The following is a 25,889-nucleotide window of genomic DNA, read 5'->3' on the forward strand; positions in this document are numbered from 1 at the left end:
TCTTCTTATCCAACCTCATTTTATTTTTATTTTTTTGCTCATGGCTTGGCCACACCACTTTACCAATTCCTTGTCTTTTTTTTTTTCCTTGAGTCATATCTTGGTATATAGTTTTTCCTCTTTTGCTAGCAAAATTGTGATATTTGAATCTTATTAACTGGGTGTTTGGAGTTTTATTAGAGATTCTGAACAGCTAGAGAATTCTCAGTAATGTATAAATTACAAAGGAAAAACTCCATTTTCTGGCATTTTATGACATCTAAAGTTCAGGAGATTATGGGAGCCTAATTACCATATCTTATGCTGATCTCTTCAAAGGTATGACATTTTTCATCCTCAAGGACTCACTAAGAAGGAGTAAATCTCCATTCCCTGCTATTTTTCTTGTTTATCTCTTTACTTCCTGACTCCCCTCTTCTTCTCTCCCCACTTCCCTTTGCCCTCTCTCTAAATCTGGAGTCAGTTTACTTAGAAATTATGTGTTCTGTCAGGATTATTTAATCATGTAATATTTGGTCACACTTTTCCCAATTACTGTATGTTCTTCATTTTAATAATGTTGTTTCTGGAGCCATATTCTTAGCACTTCTGTACAAAAGAGACTGCCTAAGTCTTTGGCTTTTTATACCTAAGCTAAACTAGCTTCTTCTTACCAGTCTTCTTGTTGGCCAATAGATGACTATGTTTCTTCAGTCACCAAGGCATTCAGTATACTGATTTTATTGCAGTCTTTTTCAATTTATTCCTTTCTTACCTATGGTACTTGTCATCATTCCTGTCAGCAAGTATTCTTGAGTTTGTGTTATGTTTTTAGAACTGTAGTGGCCATTAGGGAGTTTACATACTCTGTATTTTTAAGCACCCTATGATCTCAGTGACAAAAAAGCCATTAATTCATAACTTACTGAATTTATAACATATAAAGGGGACCCAAAGCAGTATAATACTGCATTAAAGGATATGGAAGATGAGATTAGAAATGTGGACTGGTGCCAGGTTGTTTAGCAATTTTACCGCCAGGCTAAGACGCTGCTAGGTAAGATAGCTTTTGGGCAGGGGAGTAATACGCTTCACTTTTCCTATCCTGCTGTTTATTTAGCCTAAACACTTGAATTTATTTCAAGTAACTTGATGCTTTGTTACCGGCACATCTTCTTTGCTTCAGTCTCAGCCTTCTGATTGTTTTAGCCTTTTCTACTCTGATGAACCTATGTCAGGATTTTCTGATGATTAGACATTGTTCATAAAGCATTTCATAAACAGTGCTTGGTACATATGGAGATGACAGTAATATGACAAAATGTACTGGAATATGGATGTAGCCAAGGTGTGTGTGTTAGGGGGTGGGGAGGTGGGTTGGTGAAACCACACAATCTTTTCTCGTCTAGGAAGCTTAGCCAGGGCCATTCTTGTAGCTTTCATGTTTTAGACTGGAAATCAGGAGACCTGGGTTCTGGTCCCAACTCTATGTGACTTTGCAGATCACCTTCCCTTCCAGGCTACTGTGTCTATTATAGATTAAATAATTGTTTTGAATTAGGTAATTATTTAAAGGTATGATTCTAGATTTAAAATGTATAATTTTGGGGGGTTAGGCAAGTAGTGGATGAGGATGGCTTAAAGATAATATGAGAGTAGGGCCACCTCTTATTTGATTGGAGTATTTCTGATGGGTTACCCAAACCAAACTAGTAAATGACTGTCCAGGATTCATCTGCTTCCAACAGAAAAATTATTTTAACTAGAGAAAGGACCTATACAAAAAAGCACGATAGCAAAACAGAGCTTAAAGCACATTTAAAGTACATTTGCATTTCTCATATTGAGAGTCAATAAATAAAATTCTGAGGCAAGAAAAGTAGTTTCCACTTTCCTACAAGTGGAAACTACTCACTGAGACAACTGAGGAATTTAGAAAAAGAAGTTGGGTAATATCTGTTACTTTTATACTCTTCACACACCTAGGAGCAATGTAGCCTCTTCAAATTTTAAATATACAGATTAAAGGCCTATTATTGCTTAGGATGAATCTCTTGGGCAGGCAGTCCTAAACTCCTTACCAGATTAGGTTTGAAATGCTTAATCAGTCCCTCTTCTTCCCACACCCTCCAATCTCCTACAGTGCTCTTTTGCATCAAAATTTCAACAAAGTAGTTGGACTAGAAAAATTTTAATTTTTCAGTTTGGTAATTATACTACACTAGTATAGCACTGGTCTTTCTTCAGCTTGGTCCATATTTTACTATTATTGGTTCTTTTGTCTTCCCTTTCCTGTTATTGCCTCTTTCTCTCTTCTTTCTTATTACCTCTATTTGGTTCACGGCATTGAGGTGGATTTGTGTTAGAGATATTATGGGAGCAAAAGAATTGGACTAGTATCTTCTCGCTAACACCTCTTCCACAAGCAAACACACAAATAAACCAATGTCTATTATTTTGGATATGGAGAGGTTGGAGACAGAACAAAAATAAAAGAGAAGCTTGAGGATATTGAGTTGGGAAAGGTGCTTTAGGAATACCTCTACTGAATTTGAAGTAGGGATGATTTAAAAAAATGAAAGATCCTCTCCCTACACACCCCCTGAGGAAAAAAATGAAACAAAAACTCCCTAACATTTATATAATTTCATTATAAAGGACGGGCATACATTGCTATCATTTCTAGATATCAGCAGTTTGGGAGTTCTACCCATAAGGGTTGGAATGTTGAAAGCAGAAGAGAATAATTCTATCTATTCAGGAGAGTTGAGACTTTAGCCTTACTTTCTTTTAAGGCCTTATTTATCAAAGGTATTCTCAGGAGGTAATGATGAACCTGAAACTGTTCCAACCTGTGCTGAAATACTCCCACATGATGTTGTTGGAATAGAGTTAAGCACTCTTTGTAAAACCATGCCAGAAAGTTCTTACCATTTGAAGTTTCTGCCCTCAGTTGGATTAAGAGGAAGAATTTCCCATCTGTTCAGACAGAAGAACAGTGATCAAAAAATAGGTAATAAGAAAAGATTTCCCTGTTTGAGATGTGCTTTTTGTGGATGAAAGTTTTTCATTGGAAGAAATTATTTGTTTTCACAAGACAAATATTTGGACCTGATGTTCAAAATAAGTATTTGGAACTCAATTAAAAACAAACTTATAGCTCTAAATATTCTACTATATAATTGTTTGGTTGGTATGTGAATTCAAAACCCAGTAGGTATTCTTGATTGGATATTTTTCACCCGTCCCCCACTTTAAAATACCACCTCACCACCTTCTTATCTCTTACCAGGATGACTGCAAGAACCTCTTAATTTATCACTTACTTTCAGTACATCTTCCACTTTGCTGTTAAATGGATTTAGCTTTACATCTGATCATATTACTTTTCAGTTTAATGGACTGTAAATTCCTGGCAGATGTACAAGTTCATTTACCACCCGGCCCATTCTACATTGTCAACCTCCTCTTCTTTCACATGCCCTACTTGCCATCCACATCAGACCTATGAGGTTCTTTTGGGTCTCTGTTACCTTGCACATGCTTCTGTCCCTTCTTTCTTCCATGGTGGCATTTATTACACTGTTCTTTCTTCCAGGATGTCATTTACTACACTTTTGTAATTGTCTGCTAACTTACCTGTTTCCTCTTTAAACTGGAGAGGTCATGCTTACTCTATATTTTCCCAACATTTAACTCAGTGCCTCACTCAATGACTGTTCATTGAATTACTACCCCTCCTCCTGCATCTTGTAAATTTCTGTGTCGCCACTCAACAAGTTTAGAATTGCAAGTAGGTTTATGGCTGTTCTTTAAGACCTGTATTTTCTGTACTCCCCCTTGAAAAGGAATCTTTAATTTCTAATTTTTACCTCTGTTATTATTGATCCCACCCTCTTTCTTCAGATTTCAATTAGCGGTATAGTTATTTGCCTCTGAAATAGGGTCAGCCCGTGGCATGAGTCTCTACTTTATTCACATTATATAACCTTGGTTATTGTATCTGTATTTCTGCTTTTATTTCCCAAGACATTTAGAGTTTCTTTCTGTCCCCTTGGCCACACTTGCTACTTTATGTACTTTCTAGACAAGTGAATTTAGGTTTAGAGAAGCAAAATGAGTTGCCCAACTTCACAGAGCAAGGAAGTGATAGAATTAGTTTTATGTGGCCTCAAAGCTTATGCATGTCTTTTTGCTGCACCACACTGCTGGTTCCCTTCCAGTTCACAAGCATTATGCCTAAGCTGCTTTCTAAAATGCCTTGTAACCTCCCCTCTGTTGAATTCATTTCTCATTTCCAAATGGATGGCAGGAAGGAAGTGGGGTTCAGGATAAAAAATTTTTCGTTCCAGTCAATTTTGATGAAAGAGATTTGTTTATATTTTTAGTGTTAGCCATATGGTGGTCATACCACATTCTTTTTATAGTTTGACAGTTCACCCAGAGAGCAAAAGGGAAAAAAACATGTTATGAAACCTTTATTTATTTATTTATTTTTAATTTACAGCCTTTGGGGGACTTTTTTTTTTCTGGAAAATAATTTTTAAAAATAAATATTCTAATGTGTGATTTATACAGTTGGGCTTGGTTAAATTGGGAGAGAGAGAGAGAAGAGAGAGAAGAGAGAGAGAGAGAGGGTTGTAGATAAGCCCATGAAAACATTAGTCTATTGGTTGCTTGTAAGAGAGAATAATTAAAGAATTAGAAAATTTCATTATCCTGTTATCCCAAAGTTTTTTCTTGATGACCCAGTCTATTGAGTGGGCAAAAGAGTGTGCTCAGAACATGATGGAACTGGCATTTAGAAAATCCAACAGATAAAATATTACACCCACTGACTTATGAAACAGAAACAATTAAGGTCCCAATTTAGAATGATTCTGGACAGAGGCTCTAATCGTTAGGCTCGTTTAACAAACTTCCATGTGGTAAAGCTGCAAGCATGAGCTAAGTGCAGAAATTAATAGTGCTTGAGAAAGTTCTGGTTTAAAATTTGATCCTCTGTTAATCTCCATAAGTTGACTCATTTGCATTTTCATATAAATATCTAATATCAGTTGAAATAATGGAGCTATTTGAAGTTTCAAACTAGGATTCTTATCTGATGTTTCTGCTATTGATTCTTTTCTGTGTAACTCATAAGAACAAAGTTTATCTTATTTTCAAGCAGGAATTTTTATTTATTAAGTCTCCCGTAAAGGGAGCTGGAAAGGGAATTAGGAGATCCAACTTGCAATTAAAAGGCAGATTCCAGCATAGTGGTTAAGAACAAGGCTCTGGAAGCAGATTATTTGAGGACAAACCTCTGTTCCCCCTCTAACTTGTTACTTTATGATCTACACAAGCCACTTACCTTCCCTTTGCTTCACCTTTCTCATTTATAAAATGTGCTTTGTAATAATACCTACCTTACAGGGTGGTAAGTTCACAGTAAATGTTAGCAATTTGTGGTTTCTGCCCTGCTGTTAACTTGTTATGTCATCTTAGGTAGGTTACCTTATATCCTTGGGCTTTGTTTATTTCATTTATTTTGTATGAGGGACTAAATAAGCTCCAGGTCCTCTTCAGGAACGGTATTCTGCTTGGAAAAATGTGTGTGTTCCTATGTGTGTCTAATGTGTTATTACTCTTATTCTTTAGGGTCTAAAGTGTACCCTAGGATAGGAAATTAGATTTGGAAGGGACCTCATAGACAATCTCATTCATCCCTTGTACTTTATGGGAGACATGATCTTGGAATGGTACCTAGTTGAAGAAGAAAAAAGAGATGAAGACCTGAGATTTCTATTAAGGCATATACAACATGGAAACATTTTCTATCTTCAAAATAGCTAGAATGGTTAGAAACTCATTTTTCTATTCATGTCATAAATGTATTTTATGTTTATGGTTTTTAACAGATCTCAATGTATTAGGAAAGTGTATCTTCAGTACAGTATGCCATAATTCTTCGTGACTGTGGATATTCGTTACAATAGAATATTTGAAGTCTTTAAAAATGACCTTTTCAAATAGATAAATATCTTTGCTCATAAACATTTATGTCATCACTTTCTAGATTTGTTAAGTCACTCTTATTTCTTTCTGAAATGTTAAAAATTATCAGTGCTTTATTCCCAGGGAAGGGGGAGGGAATAAAACAACCAAAAAACATTTGTACAAGATCATCTTATTAAATGATAGAAACTCTAAAAAATAATTTTTATGAGTTGTCAAACTTGCCTGTAGACAAATTTATTTCCCCTCTTCTATTATAAAATTATGTATATCTACTGAAAAACTTACAAATGATAGTATAGACAATTATTTTTATCCTCTGGTAGCTTTAGCCAGCAAATCTGATGGCTCCACCCAGAAGATACTGGCCTTCAAACACAAATAAAAGAATAGAAAGTGTCCTTGTTACCAAAATTCTACAAAAACAGACACATTAAATCGTTTCTGAAAAAACATGGTTGTTTAATCTGTGATAGATATAAGAGAAATGATATTTAGCCCTTGTTCCTGAAATTATAAACCCCCATTTCCTCATTTCATGAAAGACATAATGATTCTTAACTACAGGTCTGTTGTTGGTAAGTAATCAAGGAGGAGATGATGGCATGATCTTTCTCTTAATATCAGGTTACTATACTACTTTCAGAATTGCTTGTGTTAAGACAGTAGGATTCTACAATTAATGATCTGGCTTAAGTTTCAGACTTAGGATTTTTGTAGAATTTAATCTGTTTAAGAATGGTTTCCTTGATGTCTTTTATAAATAAGTCTATGGTTGTATACCGATCTGCTGAATTTATTCTTAGTGTGACACTGGCTTCTTAAAAGTGACCCTTGTTGTTTTCTAAAAGCATTTAAAAAAATACTGGAGTTGATATACTTAATTCTGGCATAGAATATGTACATATGAAATTAATATGGTGAGTGAGATTTTGCAATAATTATAAACTATAGGCATATGCAAAGTAGTATGATAATGGTAATGATTATCATTGCCCTACCCCTTGTAAATAAAATGTACTAAATGGTCAAAATATTAAAATAAACAAACCATTCCTTCCTTTAATAAACCCAGCAAGTCAATAAAACTCCCTGATGTAGCTCTTCATTTAGTACATTGATTCTCAATTCTATCAGACCTAACATCCCCTTTTTATTATGAATGTTTTGTATCATCCCTTCTTATTCTGAACATATAACCAAATACATATAATAAAAAAAATCAATGTAATGTACTAACTGTAATATAAAAAAAAAAAAGGGAAATGAATCATAGTAAACATTAACCATTATATGTAAATGTTAGAAAACAACAATATAGTGAAAGTTTGGAGTTAAGAGATAACAGAGATTATATGTCATTCCATACAAGAAAGTAAGTTGAAAGAGTTAATGTACAAAAAGACACTAGAATAAAAAGTGTGTTAGAATAAGTTTTAACAGACCACATTTCTTAGTTTTAGATTTAAGTAAAAGTGTAATAACTTTAGTCAAAGTAGGAAAACGTGAGAAGACAAATTATGTACTGCCAAATTGGAGAAAATGAGTTGGGCCTTATTTTAAGTGTAATATTAAAATAATTGTCTAGGTTGTAACTTAGGGTGGTATAGTAATGAAATATAACTTGTATTTTGAAATTCTTCTACGACTAGATAAAAAGCATCAGAACGATGGGATGGTGATGAGTTCAGTTTGGTGCCTATTGAATTTGCGCTGTTGGCAGGGCACGATAATGGAGCATTCAGCAGGTAGTTGAAAATGAGAATTAGAGTTCTAGAAAAAGGTTACATCAACAAGATTTACTTTTGAAGATCGTTTGCAAAGTAGGAATAATTGAAGCTATAAGATTAGATGATATTACAAATAAAGAGGATAATAGTAATAATAGAAATTAACAACATCATTACTGCTTACATTTGTTCATGTTTATTATGTGCCATGCACTGTATGTCTATTTGACATATATTTTCTCACATATTTCTCACACAACCCCTATAAAATAGGTATAGTACAACTATTACCAACATCTCCTTTTTACAGATGGAACAACTAACACACAAGAGAAATTGCCTTAGTTCACATAGCTAGTAAGTGGAAGAGTTTGAATACAAACTCAGGCAATCTGACTCAAGAACCCACTTCCAACAAAGGGGATTCTTGAGGGGCTCATTCATTTTAAAGGCAGCAGTTAAAAGAAAGAAATAGCAGTTAATGAAGAGAGTAAATTAGAGTGTACATTGTCATGGAAGGCCAAGGGCAAAAGTGTGGTAGTTAATATCACAGACTTAAGAGCATTTTAGAAAAGGCTACTGGATTTGGTGATTAGTAAGTCTTGGAAAATAGTCATTTAGTAATGTTATAAAGTCCAAGAAAATTACCTGAGCATGTTTTTTTTTTTTTTCAGAATTTCTGGAAGTTTTTAATATTCTATTTATTTGCCCAATACCTATTCTGAACTTTAATATACTCTATCAGATTGAATGTGAACCTTAGCAACCATGGTGTATCCATTCTTTTAATAAATCCTGATGTCACTCTCAAAGGAAATCTGTTGGAAACAAGCAATCTAATTTTGGATTTGTTTGGGGCAATAGAATCTGTTGAAGATACCAAAAGCTATGATTAAATTAGTTCTAGATGTAAAGGCAAATATTGCAGAAAAGTTTAGTGTGAAAAGTGAAAAAAATTTTAAGTATGATTTGTATTATGTAGTTAAGAAAAAGTAACATCATTCCTGGGTGTGATAGTGAGGAAGAAATATTCATGTGGGTGTTTTGATGATTAATTAGTTGATGTGTGTAAAATGCTTGAAGAAAAAAAAAGTATGGCATAAATTCTAAATATTATTATTTTATTCCCAGAATTCTGTCAGGCTTCATGGCTGCCTTCCCATGTGCTCATCTTTCCGCACCTGTTGCCAGAACTTCTTTCCACGGCAGCACTGCTTTTGCTGTCATTTGAAATCTGTTCCAGATTTCTCTTCTCATGACTCTCTCCACATGCTGTTACTGGGTTATCTAATTTTAATATGATGCTTTTTTAATGTAACTATGTATAAAACTATATACAAAGTATATATGTAGCATATACATGTCACACAATCATCATACATGTAGCATACATACAATCAAATGCATTTTCTCACCTTTAGTGACTTAGGTAAAATAATTTTGTTTATATAATTTTTTCCCAGAATCACCTGACCCAAAATAGCTTATTCTCTAGGAACTTAATTATCTTTAACTAAAATTGAGTGAGCTGTTTTGTTAATTCTTCAGTGTTCATTACTTTCTGTTGTCTGGATGCCTTTTCCTTGTCCATTAAAATAAGAACCTCAATTTGAAAACTTGCCGCAACTAGCATATATCCCATCTTTTATTAGAATATTTATTATTTATTATAATTTTAATACATTTTCCAAATTATAATTTATCTCTCTTTAGGAGAGGCTCTTTTTTTAAAGAACAAAGCCAAAATTTTTTTTCTAATGGGCTTAAATTTATTAAAAAAATTAAATATGAAGAGGTAATTGTAAAGTCTGAATAAAACACATACATCAAAATATCATACATATAGCTCTTTAAACATAAACATTAATTACCCTTGGGGATTAATCATTGCCAAAATGAAATCACTGTATTTCCTTGGTACTTTATTTTGACATTTAATTTATTACACACACACACACACACGCACACACACACACACAAAGCCTCACTATTGTATCTTTACTGATCTAAAACCAAGACAAGCATTTAAAAACTGCTTATCTATGAACAAAACAATTACTTAAACCAAAAGACTCAGAGGGTGACGTTATGATGATGTGATCATTCTCTTGAGATCATAAAACAAGAAATACTTCACCATTGCCTTTAATCCCATAGTTTATGATTACCTTATAAACACCATTTTAATTCCAGCATTGGTACTGTAGAATGTATTTATCTGGAAAGAATACGTATGTTTCTGCTTGAAAGAGAGTAACACAGTCATTGTGCCATAGTTTATAGTTGTTTCCCCAAATTTAGACATATATGATTGTCTTTTGCTTTGAAAAACTTGATTATAATCATTTCAGTGTTTTCTGAGTCTAGTGGTATACATAACTAATTCCCCGCATGCATAACTTTTTAAGTGTCCCTGCATTTTAGCATTACTCCTTCAAAATCCCAGGTGGAACATGTAATTGTCTGAATCCAGGTCACTTACTGCCAGGGAATGAGAGCAGAAGGGATCATCTGGTACCTGCAGCTTACGTCTGAGGAGATGGAGTACACTTCTTTCCAAGAAAGCCCACACTGGGAGATTCACCCCCATAGGACATTGTTTGATGCTGGATATAAAAAAAATCAAATTTATACTTTAACAACAAGTTAAAACTCTACATGTTATTTCAGTATCTTATCACCGTGATCTGCTACTTAGATTTTCTTTTATCCAATGTATGTTAATTTTTTAAATGATTTTATTTCCTCATTTTGGTCTTGAAAACATGGAGAAAAACTGGTTACCATCTATCTCTGAAAATCCTTTATATTCTAGAAGATTGTAATGTGCCAATCATAATGAAAACTAAAACCTTTAATTTTTGCCTACATTTGAGGAAAGATTCCTATACTCACATCAATTTTTTTACTCTTTCTTTCTCCTTCCTTTCCTCCTTTTCCCCTCTCATCCTGTTTCTGTCCTTTCTTCCCTTTGTCACATATTTATGGAGCACTTCTATGTTCAGGCATTCATGTCTTGGGGGAAAAAAAAAAAAAGACAATGACACCCTCAGCCTGACCAGTTGAGAAACGTGGGTGTGAATATAAACTGAATGCAAGTGATTACTGTTATAAGTTAGAAATGAAAAAAATTCTATAAAAATAAGAAATTTTGGTTATGTAGGTCATATATGGTAGGATAACTAAGAAGCATAATCTTCTTGCTTTCACTTTTTTTTTTTTAGAGTCAGTAATCCAAGTAATGCTACTTTTATTTATTTATTTATTTTTAAAATTAATTAATTAATTTATTTTTGGCTGTGTTGGGTCTTCGTTTCTGTGCGAGGGCTTTCTCCAGTTGGCGGCGAGCGGGGGCCACTCTTCATTGCAGTGCGCGGGCCTCTCACTGTCGTGGCCTCTCCCGTTGTGGAGCACAGGCTCCAGACACGCAGGCTCAGTAGTTGTGGGTCATGGGCTTAGTTGCTCCGCGGCATGTGGGATCTTCCCAGACCAGGGCTCGAACCCATATCCCCTGCATTGGCAGGCAGATTCCCAACCACTGCGCCACCAGGGAAGCCCAGTAATGCTTCTTTTAAAGAGAAATTCTAAAATATAGAAAAACACAAAGTGTAGTACAAGTAACACCCATATTCCCGTCTCCCTGAATTAACATTTTGTCTTAATTTTCTTTAGTTAATTTTTTAAAGAAATAAAACATTAATAGATACAACTAAAGTCCCCTTTAACAAACACTCACAGTTCCATCCTCAACCCCTTTCCTCCAAGGACAACTGTAGTTTGGACTTTAACCTGTAGGCAACAAGGCAATCACTAGCGTTTTTTAAACAGGGAGTAACATGCTTATTAGATTTGTTTTCTTAAGAAGATATTTCAAAAGGCAAAGCAGAGATTAGACCAAAATGGGGAGAGACAGGTAGAATTAATGAAAATGCTTATGTAGTAATCTAGGTGAATGATTCTGAGAATTTAACTAATGCAATCACTGTTACAATGTAGAGCGGAGAGTAGATTAGCAAGTGAATTCTGAGGAGGAATTCAAAGGATTGTATAAGTGGATATTAGGGTTCAAGGAAAGTCAGATGTGGCTGTCAGTTTATGTGTTTTGAAAACTTCATGGAAGAAAGATTCTCCAGATGTTTCTTTTCTTGACTGTTCAAATCTTTGAAAGCTTCAGATTTAAAACTGATATTTATAATGTAAGGGTTTTTCCTACTTACGTTCTTCTATAAAGTACATTTAAAAATTAATTTATAAATTCAAGGCAAATGTGATATAGAAGGATACTATACAGCCATTAAAACATTGATGTAGGTTTGTAGATCTGAAAGGTGATATACTAAAATTACTGGCTGTAGAATCAGAGGAGGTGATTTCTATTACATTAAAAAATTTTTTTAGTCATTTACTTTAATAATGAACATAATCGTCTTTTTTTGTTTTTTTTGGTTTTTTTGGTTTTTTTTTTTTTTTTAGAAATTCCTAGGTTTTATTCCTGGTAATTCAATTTATTTAACGCTGAAGTCTTGTGCAAGTCACTTAAATTTTTTGAATCTCAGTTTCCTTATCTGTGAAATGGAAGTTCCAACAAGCTCCCTGTGGTGGTATGGCTGATTGGTCTGTCCTCAGCATCCATTTCTTTTTTTTTTTTAATTTTATTTATTTTTTGGCTGTGTTGGGTCTTCGTTGCTGCACACGGGCTTTCTCAAGTTGTGGCAAGTGGGGGCTACTCTTCATTGCGGTGCGCGGCCTTCTCATTGTGGTGGCTTCTCTTGTTGCAGAGCACGGGCTCTAGGCACGCGGGCTTCAGTAGTTGCAGCACGCAGTCTCAGTAGTTGTGGCACGTGGGCCCTAGAGCACGCGGGCTTCAGTAGTTGCGGCACATGGGCTCAGTAGTTGTGTCTCTTGGGCTCTAGAACGCAGTCTCAGTAGTCGTGGCACACAGGCTTACTCCACGGCATGTGGGATCTTCCCGGAGCAGGGATCAAACCCCTGTCCCCTGCATTGGCAGGTGGATTCTTAACCACTGCACCACCAGGGAAGTCCCAAACATAATGTTTTTTAAAATTAAACTTGGTCTAAGTTAGTAACTAGGTTTGTGAAATCTTCGATAATTACATTAATCATAAATCTACGACTGTTAATAATATTAATGATTTGAAGTCGATATAAGTGTTTTTTGGAAAAAGTATGATTTCCAAAATTCAGTGCAAACTCCTACCAGATGAGAATAATTCTACTTGTTCTCTTACTGCTGCAGCAGAGTAGTGATTGTTTTAAATAAAGTGATTTCTGAGCATATTTCCTAAAATCTGAGCAGAAGCAAAGTTCATGCTTGTTTGTTTGCTAACGATTTTCTCCCACTCTGGTGACCCTGGGCTGTCTTTGGGTGGTTGAGTGGGGCTGCTCTGATTGTGAGGGTAAGGCATGGGGCTCACTGGGCTTCTGTAGGGCGTGACCAATCTAAGATCTGGTTATTTTGTTGGGAGAATTCAAGTATCAGTAGCGCTGAGTCTTTTCTCTTGGGCTGGTCAGTTTTTCTAGAGAAGAATCTTCCCATCTCCCACCTGCTCAGAGCTGAGTAGAGGAGAGTCCCTGGGGTCTCTGGGCACAGGATGAGGACTTGTGCTCAGTTGCCTTGATTTCAGTGTGCACCTTTCTCTGCCCTCTTCTGTGCCTCATGACCTGCATCCCAGATCTGTTTGGACTGTTTCTCTAGAAAATGTATTTCCTATCTCTTGGAAAGGGTAATGGGAGGAAAGATGGGCTCTGACTGCCCCTATGCAGATTACAACTGCTTCTGCTTTCTCTATCCTATCTCTTTCCCCACCTTCTAAGGAAGCTGGCACCTACTTCAGCTTCTTAGGCTCTGACAACTTATTTGCACTGTCATTTGAACAGTTATTGACATCTCTTATCTTTGTTTTGGGGAGTTTATACCTTTTTTATTTATTAATAAAACTTCTTAAATCGAGTTTAGGGAATGTGCATTAATTTTAAAATGAGAGAAAGATAAGTAAAGAATGACAGTTGAAGTATGCGAAGCACACTAAACTTGAAGTCAACTGACTTTAGTCCTGGCTCTATGTGACTTGTAGTGTGACACTAGGTAAGTGTCTTGACTTCTTTCAGCCTTTGTTTCCTCATCTGCATGATAGAGACAATATTACCTACCCCTTTGTATTGTTGTGAGGCTCATAAGAGAAAATATATGTGAAAAGTTTTGCCAAATGTTCTTAGATTTTTTTTTACATAACTGAAAAACGAGATTAAGAACTTTATCCTGACTGTAGGTAATTCTGAGATTATTTTAATCTCAGTTTTTAGTAATGAGAATGAATAATATTCTAAACTATGTGATATTTTATTAATTCATTCTTATCATTAGCAAACTAGCATCACTGGAGTGATGCTAAATATAGTGACGTAGTAAAGTTCCTAACTCAAAACCTCACTCTTTAAGGTTTCTTTCTTTAGTATTTTCATGACTGAGTATTTACATATTTTAAGAAACTTTCAAATGTTTTCTCTTTTTAAATTTACCTTGACCATAATCATAGAAATTAATATATCTGATTCAGGAAGATGCAATTTTATCTTTCATCACAAAACAAACATGGCTTTGGAAATGAAGAAACTTAAATATTCTAAGGTGCTGTGTTTTGCCTGCCTGCCCTGCCTTGTCTTGCCTTTTCTTTTCTTTTTCATTATATTTTCTAGGCATATGAAGAAGTATTTCCTACTAAGAAATATACACTTTGGCCAGACTATCTGGAAAGATAGTTACCTTTGCAACATGTTACAGCATAAAATGAACTGCTTTCTTCCTTAGTGCATATTTGGGATTCTAGGTAGCATAAGAAAGTCTACATTCCTCAGATCATAAATATAGATTAAAGCAATTAAATTTCCAAATATATTTATGTTTTTATTCAGTTTTGGTAATCTGCTTTTAATTAAAGGTGTGCAGCACAATTTTATCATAAAGCCCATCTAAATGAACTGGAGCTTATCTACTTTAAGAGAGCATAACTAGATCAGTTCCTTTTTTCATATTGTTCTGGTAGCTTGTATTATACTGGGGATGATTAGTTTACTGAATATAATACTTTCAAAAGCATCATAGCAGCTGTATCTCAGGTCCCTAATTTGATGATGAAAATTCATGTTATTACCCTTTTACTTTTTTATTGTGTTAGAGAATACAAATTTTCTTTATTTACTCCATCACTATTTTCTACTTTCCTATTATTCCTAATAGTTTCCATTTATTATACCATGTTTCAGCATTCTACTAACTGCCTTACATTCTGTTTTACATTTTATCTTCATAATGGCCCAGTAGATATTAAATGCTCGTTTTAGAGATGAGGCGACTGATGCTGAGAGAGGTCTAGTTGGTTTTTCCATTGTCTCAGACACTGTGTTAGATACTACCAGCCTCCTGAAGGAGTTGAGAACAGTTCTTGATTTCTGATTGTCTTCCAGTATCAGACCTATATGCACTTCTGAAAGAAATAAACAGAAAATAGCAGTATTGGACTGTGAGAAAATTGTTCAGCCTAAGGAAAGAAGAGCAAATTATGAAGAAAATCTCTTTTGTTGATTGCTTTTTTTCCCCTCCTTTCCAACTTTTGGTATTTTACTTTAGTTTGCATCTTTATTATGAAACTGTGTAGAAGAAATTAATGAGTGATTAGGGCAGCTGATTTGAACATGAAGAATCTTAAAGACTTCTGAAGCTAGGCTTTATAAAGAGGTTTGAAAATTTAAAGAAAATTTGTGAAGATACTGCAGGGAGTTCCCATGTAACCTGCACCCAGTTTCCCATATTATTTAGCATTGTACATTAATATGGTACATTACTTATAATTAATAAACCAGTATTGGTACAGTATCATTAGCTGAAGTCCATATTTTATTCAGATATTCTTAGCTTTTACCTAATGTCCTTTTCCAGCTCCAGAGTCTCATACAGGATACCGCATTACGTTTAGTTGTTCTGTCTCTTTAGGTTCCTCTTGACTGTGACAGTTTCTCATACTTTCCTTGTTTTTGAAGATCTAGATAGTTTTGAGGTCTACTAATCAGGTATTTTGTAGAATACCTGTCTATTGGAATTTGTCTAGTGTTTTTCTCATGGTTAGACTGAGCTCATGGGTTTTGGGGAGGAAGGCCACAGAGGTAAAGTGTTGTTTTTATCACATCATGTCAAGAGCAAGTACTATCAACATGGTTTAACACTGTTGATTTAAATTTCACCTGACTGAGTTAGGATTTTTAGATTCCACCATTATTAACTTACTCTTTTTCCTTTCTCCATGTTGTAACTTTCAGAAGGAAGTCACTACGTGCAGCTCACAGTTGGGGAGGAGGGTACGGGGGGAGTTATGCTCCCTTCCTTGGGAGTGGAGTATCTGCATAAACTATTTGGAATTATTCTGCATAGAATATTTTTCTCTTTTTCCTTATTTTTTATTTGTTCAGTCATTTATTTATATCAGTATGGACTTGTGGATATTTATTTTATATTTGGGATATAATCCAGTATTTATTTTGTTCAAATTGTTTTAGTTGGCTGTTGGTAGCTCTTTCAGTTGGCTCCTGTGTCCCTTTGACATACCTCCATTAAGGTTTTTGATTTTTGTTTTTTTATTTAGTAATTTCTTACTTTCTAGTACTAGAAATGCTCCAGATTCATTTTGTATGTGTCCTGCCTGAGTACTAGAAGCATCCATTCTTTTTTTGGAGAATGATATTGGAAACCAATTTCTGGGTGCTAGGTATGTTCAATGCTACTTGGGTGTCCTTGCCCACTCAGCTGACAGAACAATGAAGGGAAATAAGTGTGTGTATACTAACCTGTTTATATACACATATCTATAAATATTTCTGTATGTAACCTGTGTTTATCTATATTAAGTTAAACATGAGTTCATTCTGATGTCTCTGCTGTATTTTTAATTTTTGTCTGTTCTTACATATTAAAGTCCTTTGGGATTTCTTCCTAGGTTCTAGCACCTTTTCTCTTCCTATTTTATACTTCCTCTTCTCACTATCTAGCTACTATACTTTTAAAAGTTTACCATTTTTAATTTAAATATTTGAATTCTCCGTTAATTATAAAAAGGTAATAATTAATATCTTTGTAACTTATATACCCTCTTGAGACTCTTAATATATATGCAAGCAATTACAAATCTTTGTCTTTTTTATATATTAAGAAGATTTGCTCTTTGTTAGTAATATAAGTTGCTAGTATATTTCCCCCCATTTAACATTGGACTTTTGACTTTGCTTAAAGACGATTGTTTCTGGATTTTGAGTCATAGTAAGCAAGAACTTTCCCGCTTCATTTTTTTATAACCAAGTTTTATTTAATGTGGTGTGTTTTTATTTTTTACCTTTAAATGTTGAATCTATTTGGAATTTACTGAAATATGCAATACTATTTAGAATTTAGTATAATATATACATTATGAAATATGCACTCAGATATCCATTCCTAACTTACCTCTCTTTTCAAAGCATCCATTTTTAACTCTCAAATCATATGTCTGTCTCTGTTTTGGAGATTTTCTTTAGATTTCTTGCAGGCACCTATTAAAATTTTTCCAAACAACTCTTTATTAGCTTTCTCAAACCTGTACCTCCTTATGTCTCAGTGAATGGTATGGCCAACCAATTGTCCAAGTAAAAAACTTGGGTATCACCTTTGAATTCCTATCTTTCTTACTCCCAGCACCTGATAAATAATCACTAAGCTCTGTTGAATTTAAGTCTAGAATATGTCTCAAGTATATTTGTTTCGACTTGCTCTGTTGGGCTTTGCCCTAATCTACACCACTACCATCTTTTTCTTAGATCATTGCAGTAGCACCATACAGTATCTGTTCTTGATGAACAAGAAAATTTCTTACCCGAAAAGAGCACACATATTGGTGAAGGAAATAGAAAATAAATGGGTAAACAAATATATGTAGGCATATATTTTTTCAGATGATGATAATATAATCGAAGTTCGGCCTTTTGTTATAGGAAGGTTAATTTAGTGCTAGTATGGAGTTTACAGGTGGGAAAGAAGACCAGACATGGGGAGATTAGTTAATAGATAGAAGGTAATGAAGATCAGAATAGTGATAGTGGTGGAAGGAAATCATGATTTGAAAATGTTTGTTGTACTTAGACATTTCAAAAGAAATATATATTAATTTTAGAAAATTCTAAAAATACAGAGGAGTTTAAAGGAGACCAAAACTATCCCCTGTAATTCAGGATAACCACTGTTAATTCTCTTAGCATATATCTTTCCAAACTCTTTCTGTGTTTATATGATTTTTCTTTTCTTACAGAATTGGAATCATACTATTCATACTTTTTTGTACTTTAGCAAAAAATTTAAATATCTTTTTCTATTGTGTCTTCATTAAAAGCATGACTCGGGAGCCAGAGTGTCTGGGTTAGAATCCTGGCCCTACAACTTACTGTGTCCTTGGGCAAGTTACTCCACTCCTCAGTGCATCAGTTTCCTCATCTATAAAATAATAGGAGTATAATAGGGGTTAAATCAGTTAATGTTGGAAAATATTTAGAACACTGCCTATTCTAAATAAGGAAAATATTTAGAACACTGCCTGTTCTAAATAAGTATTTGATATTACTGTTATCATCCACAATTCTTCTACAGTATTAATTGTCTTTTACTGTATAGTATTACATCATGTGATATCTAATCTTAAGAGGTAGTATAGTGTCTGGTATTTGTAGCCAAGTGGACCTGGCTAGTGCTTCTAGTTATTACCTATGTGACCTTGAGCCATTGACCTTACCTCTGTGAGATCGTTATCTTACATGTAAAATGGGGTTATGATAGTACTGGGTAGGGTTTTTGTAAAAAATAAACTAAAGCATTCGTATAAAACACCACCTTAGAAAACTTCCTGGCATGGAATATACACTTAATAAATCTTACCTGTTACTCTTGCCAAAGTAAAATAGCTAGGTGAAGGGCATCAAAAGTCTAAGTTTTTACAGAATCCAACAGCACATTAGAAGGATCATACACCGTGATCAAGTGGGGTTTATCCCAGGAATGCAAGGATTCTTCAATATATGCAAATCAATCAACGTGATACAACATATTAACAAATTGAAGAATAAAAACCATATGATCATCTCAATAGATGCAGAAAAAGCTTTCGACAAAATTCAACACATATTTATGATAAAAACTCTCCAGAAAGTGGGCCTAGAGGGAACCTACCTCAACATAATAAAGGCCATGTATGACAAACCAACAGCCAGCATCATCCTCAATGGTGAAAAACTGAAACCATTTCCACTAAGATCAGGAACAAGACAAGGTTGCCCACTCTCACCACTATTACTCAACATTGTTTTGGAAGTTTTAGCCACAGCAGTCAGAGATGAAAAAGAAATAAAAGGAATCCAAATCAGAAAAGAAGAAGTAAAGCTGTCACTGTTTGCAGCTGACATGATACTACACATAGAGAATCCTAAAGATGCTACCAGAAAACTATTAGAGCTAATCAATGAATTTGGTAAAGTAGCAGGATACAAAATTACTGCACAGAAATCTCTTGCATTCCTATACACTAATGATGAAAAATCTGAAAGTGAAATTAAGAAAACACTCCCATTTACCATTGCAACAAAAAGACTAAAATACCTAGGAATAAACGTACCTAAGGAGACAAAAGACCTGTATACAGAAAACTGTAAGACACTGATGAAAGAAATTAAAGATGATACAAAGACATGGAGAGACATACCATGTTCTTGGATTGGAAGAATCAACATTGTGAAAATGACTATACTCCCCAAAGCAATCTACAGATTCAATGCAATCCCTATCAAACTACCAATGGCATTTTTCACAGAACTAGAGCAAAAAATTTCACAATTCGTATGGAAACACAAAAGACCCCGAATAGCCAAAGCAATCTTGAGAAAGAAAAACGGAGCTGGAGGAATCAGGCTCCCTGACTTCAGACTATACTACAAAGCTACAGTAATCAGGACAGTATGGTAGTGGCACAAAAACAGAAATATAGATCAATGGAACAGGATAGAAAGCCCAGAGATAAACCCACGCACATATGGTCACCTTATTTTTGATAAAGGAGGCAAGAATATACAATGGAGAAAAGACAGTCTCTTCAATAAGTGGTGCTGGGAAAACTGGACAGCTACATGTAAAAGAATGAAATTAGAACACTCCCTAACACCATACACGAAAATAAACTCAAAATGGATTAAAGACTTAAATGTAAGGCCAGACACTATCAAACTCTTAGAGGAAATCATAGGCAGAACACTCTATGACATACATCACAGCAAGATCCTTTTTGACCTACCTCCTAGAGAAATGGAAATAAACACAAAAATAAACAAATGGGACCTAATGAAACCTAAAAGCTTTTGCACAGCAAAGGAAACCATAAACAAGATGAAAAGACAACCCTCAGAATGGGAGGAAATATTTGCAAATGAAGCAACTGACAGAGGATAAATCTGCAAAATTTACAAGCAGCTCATGCAGCTCAATATCAAAAAAACAAACAACCCAATCCAAAGATGGGCAGAAGACCTAGATAGACATTTCTCCAAAGTAGATATACAGATTGCCAACAAACACATGAAAGAATGCTCAAATCATTAATCATTAGAGAAATGCAAATCAAAACTACAATGAGATATCATCTCACACCAGTCAGAATGGCCATCATCAAAAAATCTACAAACAATAAATGCTGGAGAGGGTGTGGAGAAAAGGGAACCCTCTTGCACTGTTGGTGGGAATGTAAATTGGTAAAGCCACTATGGAGAACAGTATGGAGGTTCCTTAAAAAACTAAAAATAGAACTACAGTATGACCCAGTAATCCCACTACTAAGCATAGTCCCTGAGAAAACCATAATTCAAAAAGAGTCATGTACCACAATGTTCATTGCAGCTCTATTTACAATAGCCAGGACATGGAAGCCACCTAGTCCATCGACAGATGAATGGATAAAGAAGATGTGGCACATATATGCAATGGAATATTGCTCAGCCATAAAAAGAAAGATTTGGGGCTTCAGTGCTTCTGATTTCAAGACAAGAAATGCTTAACCCAAGTTACTTGCTTTTCACTTTCCCTAGAGGTAGAAGTAATTTGATGCTTGACTGCCTAATTTGCTTCTATTTTCCTTTGCCTGCCCAAACATCTGCTAAGAGAAATCTTTACTATCAGTGTGGTTGCTTATTCAGGATTATGGCATTCTGAAAACTCTGATACATATATACTACTCTTAAAACAACATTTTTTATGTAGCATTGTATCATTAATATTTTTCATGTTAACAAATATGAATAAAGAGTGCATTTACAGTATTCTCTTGCAAAAATATACAACACATATTTAAACAATTCACTGCTGTTAGAAATTCACTGTTTCCAATTTTTGCTATTGTTCACGATGTTTCATGAAAAATTACTAACTGCTTTATGTAATTATTACATTGGTATTAATTACTTGACGTAGACCAAAGGTTATGTACATTTTATGGTGTTCGGTACATGTTACCAAATCGACCTCCAGAAAATACCTACCAATTGACATTCTACCAGCAGTATTATCAGTGCAAATATTAATACTCGTTTTTATCAAGAGCACATTATTTCTATTTTAACTTACATTCCCTTATTAGATCTGAAGTTGAACATTTTAATATAGTCTATATGCATGTGTTACTTTTAATGTGCCCATATAAAAAAATTTTAGGTGTTAATCTTGTCATTTCAGACAAAAACTGAATATTATTGACATGAATACTTTCAAATCATATTCACTGAAAATATTTCACCTAGTTTTACAAATTTATTTTTACATTATCTTTATAGGTTTGTTGTGTGTATGTCTCAGAAATTTTCATTTTTATGAAACACAATCTGTTTTCCATTCATTTGATTATGTTTTTTGGTCATTGTTTTCATGCTAGGATAGATCTTCCCCACTCTAGAACTATACTGATATTCACTTATATTTTCTTTTTGTACTTTAAATGTTTCATTTTCAAATACTAATTTTTAAACTATCTGCAATTTATTTATTTATTTATTTATTTATTTATTTAATCAGTCATCAGTTTTATACACATCACTTTATACATGTCACTCCCAATCACCCAATTCAGCACATCACCATCCCCACCCCACCGCAGTTTCCCCCCCTTGGTGTCCATACGTTTGTTCTCTACATCTGTGTCTCAACTTCTGCCCTGCAACTCGGTTCATCTGTACCATTTTTCTAGGTTCCACATACATGCATTAATATACAATATTTGTTTTTCTCTTTCTGACTTACTTCACTCTGTATGACAGTCTCTAGATCCATCCACATCTCAACAAATGACTCAATTTCATTCCTTTTTATGGCTGAGTAATATTCCATTGTATATATGTACCACAGCTTCTTTATCCATTCGTCTGTTGATGGGCGTTTAGGTTGCTTCCATGACCTGGCTATTGTAAATAGTGCTGCAATGAACATTCGGGTGCATGTGTCTTTTTGAATTATGGTTTTCTCTGGGTATGTGCCCAGTAGTGGGATTGCTGGGTCATATGGTAATTCTATTTTTAGTTTTTTTAAGGAACCTCCATACTGTTCTCCATAGTAGCTGTATCAATTCACATTCCCACCAGCAGTGTAAGAGGGTTCCCTTTTCTCCACACCCTCTCCAGCATTTGTTGTTTGTAGATTTTCTGATGATGCCCATTCTAACTGGTGTGAGGTGATACCTCATTGTAGTTTTGATTTGCATTTCTCTGATAATTAGTGATGTTGAGCATCTTTTCATGTGCTTCGTGGCCGTCTGTATGTCTCCTTTGGAGAAATGTCTATTAGGTCTTCTGCCTATTTTTGGATTGGGGTGTTTGTTTCGTTAATATTGAGCTGAATGAGCTGTTTATATATTTTGGAGATTAATCCTTTGTCCGTTGATTCGTTTGCAAATATTTTCTCCCATTCTGAGGGTTGTCTTTTCGTCTTGTTTATGGTTTCCTTTGCTGTGCAAAAGCTTTGAAGTTTCATTAGGTCCCATTTGTTTATTTTTGTTTTTATTTCCATTACTCTAGGAGGTGGATCAAAAAAGATCTTCTTGTGATTTGTGTCAAGGAGTGTTCTTCTTATGTTTTCCTCTAACAGTTTTATAGTGTCCACTCTTACATTTAGGTCTCTAATCCATTTTGAGTTTATTTTTGTGTATGGTGTTAGGGAGTGTTCTACTTTCATTCTTTTACATGTAGCTGTCCAGTTTTCCCAGCACCACTTATTGAAGAGACTGTCTTTTCTCCATTGTATATCTTTGCCTCCTTTGTCATAGATTAGTTGACCATAGGTGTGTGGGTTTATCTCTGGGCTTTCTATCTTGTTGTACTGATCTATGTTTCTGTTTTTGTGCCAGTACCATATTGTCTTGATTACTGTAGCTTTGTAGTATAGTCTGAAGTCAGGGAGCCTGATTCCTCCAGCTGCGTTTTTTTCCCTCAAGACTGCTTTGGCTATTCGGGGTCTTTTGTGTCTCCATACACATTTTAAGTTGATTTGTTCTAGTTCTGTAAAAAATGCCATTGGTAATTTGATAGGGATTGCATTGAATCTGTAGATTGCTTTGGGTAGTATACTCATTTTCACAATGTTGATTCTTCCAATCCAAGAACATGGTATATCTCTCCATCTGTTGGTATCATCTTTAATTTCTTTCATTAGTGTCTTATAGTTTTCTGCATACAGGTCTTTTGTCTCCCTAGGTAGGTTTATTCCTAGGTATTTTATTCTTTTTGTTGCAATGGTAAATGGGAGTGTTTCCATAATTTCTCTTTCAGATTTTTCATCATTAGTGTATAGGAATGCAAGAGATTTCTGTGCATTAATTTTGTATCCTGCAACTTTACCAAATTCATTAATTAACTCTAGCAGTTTTCTGGTGGCAGTTTTAGGATTCTCTATGTATAGTATCATGTCATCTGCAAACAGTGACAGTTTTACTTCTTCTTTTCCAATTTGTATTCGTTTTATTTCTTTTTCTTCTCTGATTGCCGTGGCTCGGACTTCCAGAAATATGTTGAATAATAGTGGTGAGAGTGGACATCCTTGTCTCGTTCCTGATCTTAGAGGAAATGCTTTCAGTTTTTCACCATTGAGAATGATGTTTTCTGTGGGTTTGTCATATATGGCCTTTATTATGTTGAGGTATGTTCCCTCTATGCTCACTTTCTGGAGAGTTTTTATCATAAATGTGTGTTGAATTTTGTCGAAAGCTTTTTCTACATCTATTGAGATGACCATATGGTTTTTCTTCTTCAATTTGTTAATATGGTGTATCACATTGATTGATTTGCATATATTGAAGAATCCTTGCATCCCTGGGATAAATCCCACTTGATCATGGTGTATGATCCTTTTAATGTGTTGTTGGATTCTGTTTGCTAATATTTTGTTGAGGATTTTTGCATCTATATTCATCAGTGATATTGGTCTGTAAATTTCTTTTTTTGTAGTGTCTTTGTCTGGTTTTGGTATCAGGGTGATGGTGGCCTCATATTATGTGTTTGGGAGTGTTCCTTCCTCTGCAATTTTTTGGAAGAGTTTGAGAAGGATAGGTGTTAGCTCTTCTCTAAATGTTTGATAGAATTCACCTGTGAAGCCATCTGGTCCTGGACTTTTGTTTGTTGGAAGATTTTTAATCACAGTTTCAATTTCATTACTTCTGATTGGTCTGTTCATATTTTCTATTTCTTCCTGGTTCAGTCTTGGAAGGTTATACCTTTCTAAGAATTTGTCCATTTCTTCCAGGTTGTGCATTTTATTGGCATAGAGTTGCTTGTATTAGTCTCTTAGGATGCTTTGTATTTCTGTGGTGTCTGTTGTAACTTCTCCTTTTTCATTTCTGATTTTATTGATTTGAGTCCTCTCCCTGTTTTTCTTGATGAGTCTGGCTAATGGCTTATCAATTTTGTTTATCTTCTCAAAGAACCAGCTTTTAGTTTTATTGATCTTTGCTATTGTTTTCTTTGTTTCTATTTCATTTATTTCTGCTCTGATCTTTATGATTTCTTTCCTTCTGCTAACTTTGGGTTTTGTTTGTTCTTTCTCTAGTTTCTTTAGGTGTAAGGTTAGATTGTTTACTTGAGATTTTTCTTGTTTCTTTAGGTAGGCTTGTATAGCTATAAATTTCCCTCTTAGAACTGCTTTTGCTGCATCCCATAGGTTTTGGGTCGTCGTGTTTTCATTGTCATTTGTCTCTAGGTATTTTTTGATTTCCTCTTTGATTTCTTCAGTGATCTCTTGGTTATTTAGTAACGTATTGTTTAGCCTCCATGTGTTTGTGTTTTTTACGTTTTTTTCCCTGTAATTCACTTCTAATCTCATAGCGTTGTGGTCAGAAAAGATGCTTGATATGATTTCAATTTTCTTAAATTTACTGAGGCTTGATTTGTGACCCAAGATGTGATCTATCCTGGAGAATGTTCCGTGCGCACTTGTGAAGAACGCGTAATCTGTTATTTTTGGATGGAATGTCCTATAAATATCAATTAAATCTACCTGGTCTATTGTGTCATTTAAAGCTTCTGTTTCCTTATGTATTTTCATTTTGGATGATCTGTCCATTGGTGTAAGTGAGGTGTTAAAGTCCCCCACTATTACTATGTTACTGTCAATTTCCTCTTTATAGCTGTTAGCAGTTGCCTTATGTATTGAGGTGCTCCTATGTTGGGTGCATATATATTTATAATTGTTATATCTTCTTCTTGGATTGATCCCTTGATCATTATGTAGTGTCCTTCCTTGTCTCTTGTAACATTCTTTATTTTAAAGTCTATTTTATCTGATATGAGTATAGCTACTCCAGCTTTCTTTTGATTTCCATTTGCATGGAATATCTTTTTCCATCCCCTCACTTTCAGTTCGTATGTGTCCCTAAGTCTAAAGTGGGTCTCTTGTAGACAACATATATATGGGTCTTGGTTTTGTATCCAGTCGTCAAGCCTGTGTCTTTTGGTTGGAGCATTTAATCCATTCACGTTTAAGGTAATTATCGATATGTATCTTCCTATGACCATTTTCTTAATTGTTTTGGGTTTGTTTTTGTAGGTCCTTTTCTTGTCTTGTGTTTCGCAGTT

General features: G+C 34.6%; 1 protein-coding gene and 1 long non-coding RNA gene across 9 annotated transcripts in view; one reads left to right on the forward strand and one right to left on the reverse strand.

The window, feature by feature from the left end:
• Positions 1-25,244, reverse strand: LOC309667811. The gene is made up of 2 exons (XR_014267975.1): positions 18,338-25,244; positions 1-18,303 (listed from the first exon to the last, which is right to left on the reverse strand). It is a non-coding gene; the product is annotated as an uncharacterized lncRNA (long non-coding RNA).
• Positions 1-25,889, forward strand: part of METTL15 (methyltransferase 15, mitochondrial 12S rRNA N4-cytidine) — a 372,683-nt gene that overhangs the window by 37,982 nt on the left and 308,812 nt on the right. The window lies entirely within an intron of this gene.

The sequence above is a fragment of the Balaenoptera physalus genome (assembly GCF_965194825.1).
Source record: "Balaenoptera physalus genome assembly, chromosome: 10".
Lineage (NCBI taxonomy): Eukaryota > Metazoa > Chordata > Mammalia > Artiodactyla > Balaenopteridae > Balaenoptera > Balaenoptera physalus.